This window comes from Eptatretus burgeri, unplaced genomic scaffold, assembly GCF_056783735.1.
Source record: "Eptatretus burgeri isolate ZD-2024b unplaced genomic scaffold, Ebu_testis_v1 Ebu_testis_scaffold_64, whole genome shotgun sequence".
NCBI lineage: Eukaryota > Metazoa > Chordata > Myxini > Myxiniformes > Myxinidae > Eptatretus > Eptatretus burgeri.
The window spans coordinates 85,483-92,500 of record NW_028222014.1 but is presented as its reverse complement, the minus strand read 5'-3'; the positions used below and the strand labels follow the sequence as shown (position 1 = coordinate 92,500).

The 7,018-nt window shown below is 42.7% G+C and overlaps 1 protein-coding gene across 3 annotated transcripts in view; it reads left to right on the top strand.

Moving 5' to 3' along the window:
• Nucleotides 1–7,018, top strand: part of LOC147007638 (uncharacterized) — an 87,004-nt gene that overhangs the window by 2,766 nt on the left and 77,220 nt on the right. For all 3 annotated transcript variants that reach the window (XR_015054049.1, XR_015054047.1, XR_015054048.1), the window contains exons 2-5: nucleotides 226–483; nucleotides 1,773–1,980; nucleotides 5,021–5,163; nucleotides 6,220–6,298. The gene's annotated coding sequence lies outside the window, so the exon portion shown is untranslated. The remainder of the gene's footprint in view (nucleotides 1–225; nucleotides 484–1,772; nucleotides 1,981–5,020; nucleotides 5,164–6,219; nucleotides 6,299–7,018) is intronic.

Genomic DNA, 7,018 nt, shown 5'->3' with positions numbered 1-7,018 from the left:
CTCAATCCAATAAGCAGTTGTGGAGATAAACACGAAAGTTCTGTGCGAACGAACAAACAAACAAATTGAGAAACAAACAAACAAATAAACAAACACACAGACCCAAATGTAATACCCTCTCCTTAGGGGAGGGTAAAAATAGCAACATTTTCACCCCCCACCCCCTCACTCCGTAATTAATTTACTCACCACGTGTGCTTTGTGTCTTCCTCAACAATCCCGTAGAACGAAGCTGTGGTAATCGAAACGACTACTTCATCTTCTTCCTCTTCACGGAGTGACCTGCTCCCTCCACGAGCACAACCGGGACATCTTAAAATAACGAAACTGGTCGATGTGGACGCCGTTTACGCGGACGTAGACGACACGCCGACGAGGAAAAAGAAACACAAATGTTTCAGAAAGTTGAGGAAATTCTTCAGAAAATTGAAATCAAGAAAGAACGAAAAAGATGAAGCACAGAAGGCTGAAGAATCTAAAAAGGTCAGTATATTGGGGTTGAAGTCGTGTGTGTGTGTGTGTGTGTGTGTGTGTGTGTGTGTGTGTGTGTGTGTGTGTGTGTGTGTGTGTGTGTGTGTGTGTGTGTGTGTGTGTGTGTGTGTGTGTGTGTGTGTGTGTGTGTGTGTGTGTGTGTGTGTGTGTGTGTGTGTGTGTGTCACGGTTTATTTGGGGGAACAGCAGTGGCTCCTTGTGTGACGTCCATTTTGATTTTTCAGGCCAAGGGCCATTGTTAAGGCTTTTATGGATTTGGAAAACCTTGCACCGAGTTCAGTGGTGCAATGTATTCCAATTCAAGATCACGTGTTGAACTCATGTTTATGTGTGCAAATGCTTATGTACCCCAGCACGCTTATGGTCATGTATATAAATGCTGCACAGGCCTAGTTGCCTTCATTTATGGCTTTCATGAGGAGACCTCAGTGACTTTGAAAGAGGGGTGATTGTTGAGCTGCGTTTGGCAGGAGCTTCAGTGAGAAAGACATCTCAACTTATTTGCTGATATTTCACAATCAACTGTGTGTGACGTGATGTCGGTACGGAACTCCAAGGGAAAGACATAATCAGCAAAGTACGACAGTTGGTGGAAGCGCATACTCCATGGTCGTGATATCCGTGAATCAATTTGAAGTGCAAGGCAAAGCAGGCTGCAAATCGTGGTCCAGAGATATAGAGATATAGAGGACGGTAAATTCCAACCTGGGGCGTGAGCAGCCAGTGTCATCAAAAAAAGTCCGCTGAGAACTCCACAGAGCGGAATACCATCTCCTGGTTGCAGTGCCCAACTCCCTCATCACATCCGACAATGCATGTTTGCATGTTCAGTGGTACAAAGAGCACAGGCAATGGACGACTGAGCAGTGGAGAATTGTGATGTGGTCAGATGAATCATCTTCCACTATGTTCCCAACAAACAGACGAGTACACATGTGGCGCAAACCTAAATAATTATTCAAACCTGAGTGCTTGTTGCCAACAGTGAAGAGATGTGATGGTTCTGTAATTTTGTGGGGCACATTTTCCTGGCATTGTTTGTTTGTATTCATTCCCTAAGAAGGCAAGGTCAGTGCCAATCGCTGCTAAAAGGAACTTGAAGGATCATCTTCACCCCATGTTGCAGCATTTATTTCCTGTGAGGGAGGGTATCTTCCAGGATTACATATCATTCATCATGTTTCACAAAATCCAATTGTTGATACTCCTGCGATTGTTAATGTTTCTGGATGTACAAATGTTCAAGGACCATTAGTGATTTGTTTATCTTGTGATTGCAGGTGGAGTTAAAGAAAAAAAAGCAGGAAGAGGATCTGGAGCGACTCACTTGTCCCATTTGCCTCGACATCATGGTTGGGCCACACAGATGCCATCCCTGTCAACACGTTTTCTGTGTGTTGTGCCTTCGAGACATGCACAGTTGCAAGCCCGGACAGATCAACTGTGCACTTTGTCGAGGCCTCGTCGAACAAGAGATGTTCTCCCGAGGTAACCATCAGGGTTGGAAGATTACCAATTGCTGTTTTTATATTCTCCTCGTTTTTATTATGATGAGGCGTGCCTCCCCGTCGCTTTGCTGACGGGTTTATTCAGATGGTACCATGTTGTACTTCACAAACATATTGCGTGTATATCTGTGAATCTCAAGGAGGATGTAAAATGAAGTGAAACACGAAAAAAGGATCTTTTACAATATGTTGTCATTGTTGCTGTTGCTGGTGTCATCGTGGCTGTGGTTGTTGTTGTTTGTGTGCTTCTTCCCTGTCCATCACGATTAATTCTCAGGGGTTCTTACCCTCCTCCCTTTGAAACTGCTGCATGAAAGTTCCATGTCCTGCTTCTTCCTCTTCATTCCTGGGAGGACGGTTTTTTAATAACAGACTCTTCTCTGACGGGCTTCCAAGAGAATAGATTATTTGCTTTCCAACGGTACAATTTTATTATTCTTTGACCACAGAACCCTTCAGAATGAAGTGTCGCACGCACACACAAACACACACACACACACACACACACACACACACACACACACACAAACACACAAACACACACACACACACACACACACACACACACACACACACACACACACTATACTATAGGAACACTGTGTAACACCATATGATATAACAATCACAAGGTAGGACTAACAGTGTACAGTACATGTTTGTGAGGGTACCTCATCATTTTAAGATTTTCCCAGTGGTGTGTTTTTATTTTTCTTTTCTAAAGGCCCGGTCACACCTTGACGTTTTAGCCAACGTTTGCCGATTTTTTGAATTTTTTTTCTGAAACGCTGGCACACATTGAATACGTTATGGGTAAGTTTTGATAACATTGAGAGCACGCTGAAAAACACTGCCATACGTCGTTGTACGCTGGCTTTAAACGTTGTACTTTTAGGTTGTCCTCAAATTTTTTCATGCTTGAAATTTCACGACGTATGCCGGCGTATGACTCACACGTTCCGCTACGCTGGCCACAAGTTGTATGGACGGTCTGCGATCGTTGACAGACGTCAACACATGCTACTTGTAAGTTAATCATAAGTTGAGACACGCCGAGGTAATGTTTAGCATACCCGAAACTTATTTCTAACCTATGATTAACGTGTTGTTGGCACGTTACGCGATCGTTGCCACACATCGACAGACGTTACTTTTAAGTTACTCATAGGCTGAAAGACGTCGGTATAATGGATCGTCCTTGCGTCAGCGTCCACGGCCACGGCCAGGACACTTATTTGCAGCATTCTTCAAACTTTTCTTCGGCATGGCGAGGATGTTCACACTTCGATGTCTAGCTTGGCTATGATTCCAATTGTCCATCGGCAGCGTCTATTTAAAATAGTCGAGTTTGAGCGTTTTAACACGTTCAGAAGAAACGCTTCAAATTTCCAAACCCCAGCGTCAAAAAACAAAGGCGAGTGACAGCAATTTAAATCGTTCATTGTAAACAATGAAAATGGCTGAGTGGTACCGTTTAAAAGTGGTTGAGTGTAAGAAAATCCAATTGTTGAGCGCAAGCGTCTACTTTCAATAGTGGAGATGCAGCCATTTAAATCGTTGAGTGGCAGCCTATGAACCTACCCGTGGACACGCGGATGCAAGGAGGATCCATCATAACCCACACCCTCCCCCTCACACTCACCTGCTACTGCCAACATGAACAAACTACTTCTAATACTAATACTGATACTGTTACTGATACTGATACTGATACTGTTACTGATACTGATACTGATACTGTTACTGATACTGATACTGATACTGATACTGTTACTGATACTGATACTGATACTGTTACTGATACTGATACTGATACTGTTACTGTTACTGATACTGATACTGATACTGATACTGATACTGTTACTGATGCTGATACTGATACTGATACTGATACTGATACTGTTACTGCTGACATGGACATCGACTCAAAAAGGAACTTGAAAACACTGTTGGGTTCCCCTTTTATGAACACCATTTTTATATACCAATTCCCAAAACCGCTGGGAACACGTCTTTATATGGCAGTTAGGGTTAGTTGTAGTGTAAGTTGTAAGCTAGAAACACGTTCATTTTTTTTGTCGACCGGAAGACGTCATTGGAATACGTCTACATACGTCGATGTGTGTTGGGACTACGTAAAGAATTGGTTCAAAGCACGTCAAACATAAGTTAGAAATAAGTTTCGCGTAAAAAAGACATTACCGCGACGTGTTTCGACTTATGAGTAGCTTATAAGTAGCGTTTGTGGACGTGTGTAAGCGTCCGCATATCGTGTGTACAACTTATCCCCATCGCATGCGGAACGTGTGTCATACGCCGAGTACGTCGTAAAATTTTGAACATGTTTAAAATTTCTTGACGTACTCTACTTACTACGACGTATGATAGCGTACTTTAGCGTTCTACTCACGTATACCAAACTTACTCATACCGTATTTGACGTGCCCCAACGTTTTAGACACATTTTTCTTAGGTCGGCATACGCTGGCAAGATCGCCAAGGTGTGACCGCGATGTTGACACTTCCATTTCTACGGCAGTTATGATTCGAATCGTTGTGCGTCAGCCTTTTAATAGGCTACGTCACGACATCGTCGGCGATGCGTGCAACGCGCTATGCCTAAGTTAGACTATCGTTGGGCATCGGTTGTGTGGGCCGACAACAGGTCAGCATTCGTTGGTATAAGTTATCTATAACACAACGAAACGTTCTGTGTCCATTACTAATATGTTATGCATACGACCAACTCGTTATGAATACGTCCGAATCTTAAAAAAAAAACATCAAAAGTTCAACGTCAGCCAGCGTTTTACATACATTTTAATACGTTGCCATCGCTGGCTAAAACGTCAAGGTGTGACCGGGCCTTAAGTTCTCTACTTTACCCAACGGTTATGTCTTTGTCATTCACTGGTACTTCACAAGCACGAAGGTTTTGCTGAAAACAATATTGAGAGAACATCCGTGCCATGATCTACTGTCCCTCCCCTTCCTTTATTTCCACCTGTTTCCCACTTCAGACCTTGACCGCGAAGCTCAGGCAAGGTTTCCAGAGGAATACTTTGCCAAATATATTGAGGTCAATCAATCGAGAACTCGCATTGGAGGGGAATACACTGATCACCTGCGTACGCATTTCGCATACCGGTGGCATGTTCTCAAGGTAAGGGACCATGAGAAAGTAAAATGTTTTGGATTATTTTGCACAAGATTTTCGATGTCGGAACAGATTTCCTGATTGAGTTTATAATTTGTTTATTTGTTCAGACAAGTTTAAAATCAGACTGTTCGGTGTACATATTAATGTGGAGATGAATAAACATACATGGGACAGACAACGTTCATTGGACAGATGAAACAAATTATCTGAGTTACCTACGAGGTTCACCATTAGGAAATTATGAGAAACCAGCCATCTTAACCTGGAGAGAACGTCATGAAAGGACGAAATAAAAGAGAAACTCGTGCCTCATTCACACCCTGAACGGTCCAGGTGCTGGATCCCCTTAATCACCACCATCTCAGCTTCATTCTTACCTTCCACAATGAAAGTGGGCAACGACCAGGCCAGTTAAGCTTTCTTGTGGGACACTTTCCTGTCTCATTCCAGCAGGTGGAACAATTTGTTGGTTTGGTGACACCATCAAATTTCCAGCCCATTTTCATCATCTCTTAGGTGGACATAACACCGAGGAAGGCAAGGAGTGGATACAGAGAGGACCATATTGGTGCCCTTTCAAGACCAAATTGTTTTTTTATGATAGAGTGAAGGCTCGTGGAAGAGGTAGAATACAGAATTGATCATGATGCGACTGAAAAACAGGAACAGCAAGAAGTGAGAGAGAGAGAGAGAGACAGAGAGAGAGAGAGAGAGAGAGAGAGAGAGAGAGAGAGAGAGAGAGAGAGAGACAGAGAGAGAGACAGAGAGACAGACAGAGAGAGAGACAGAGAGAGAGAGAGACAGACAGAGAGAGAGAGACAGACAGAGAGAGAGAGAGAGAGAGAGAGAGAGAGAGAGAGAGAGAGAGACACAGAGACAGACACAGAGACAGACACAGAGACAGACACAGAGACAGACACAGAGACAGACACAGAGACAGACACAGAGACAGGAAGAGAGCAGCATGGGGTGGGGGTGGGGGGCGGAGGACACCAACAGCAGGGTTCATTTGTTCATTCCATCTCACATATCTGCTATCATTTGTCTTTTGATCCACAGCGGACTTTTATAAGATGGAGACCGCAAGTGTGAAATGCCTGTGGAGGCGGAAGAAACAAGATAATTTATCTCACACAAGGTATGTTTTTGCAATTTTTGGATTATTTTAAATCATTAATTTTCATCAGGAGTTGATACATGTGGAACTAAAAAGTATTCATGGAATACTTAACCCACACAATCTTGAGAAGGACTTGGTGTGAACCAACTCTTCTGGCAGCAAATTAAAAATTAAATCGAAATCAAATAGAAGACCAAATAAAATAGGTCCTGCATTGGAGTCATCAGAAGGAACCCGAACAAGCAAAAAGCAAAGATGGAGTCATCAGGTGGAACCTGGATGGGATTCATTAAAAAAAATTTAAAAATTAAAATAAATATTTTCCTTCACTCCAATATGATTGACAAACCACGTGACCGATGAATTATTAATGAATAACCCTTGTATCCCCAAGGCTCAGGGAACACGTGGTTATTGAAGACAAATCTCCGTTATTAAGGTCAAATCTCAGGTCAAATTGTTCCTCATTTTTATATGAAAGAAAAACAACATTGGCCTCTGTAAATGTCGAGGCTTTTCTTTGTTGTTTGAGAGTTTTTTTCTTTTTTGTCATTAAATGATGTTCTCGGCCACCTCCTCCTCGTCTCGTTATAAACCCTAAACCCCTCCTTGTTGCTGCTCCCCAATCTGTGAAATATATATCTTAGAGAGTATCTGAATAAAACGTTTCCGAAAAATTAATTGAATAGCAGAGAGATGGGCAACGTTGAGCTCCTCATACTTAACATTTGGTGTATG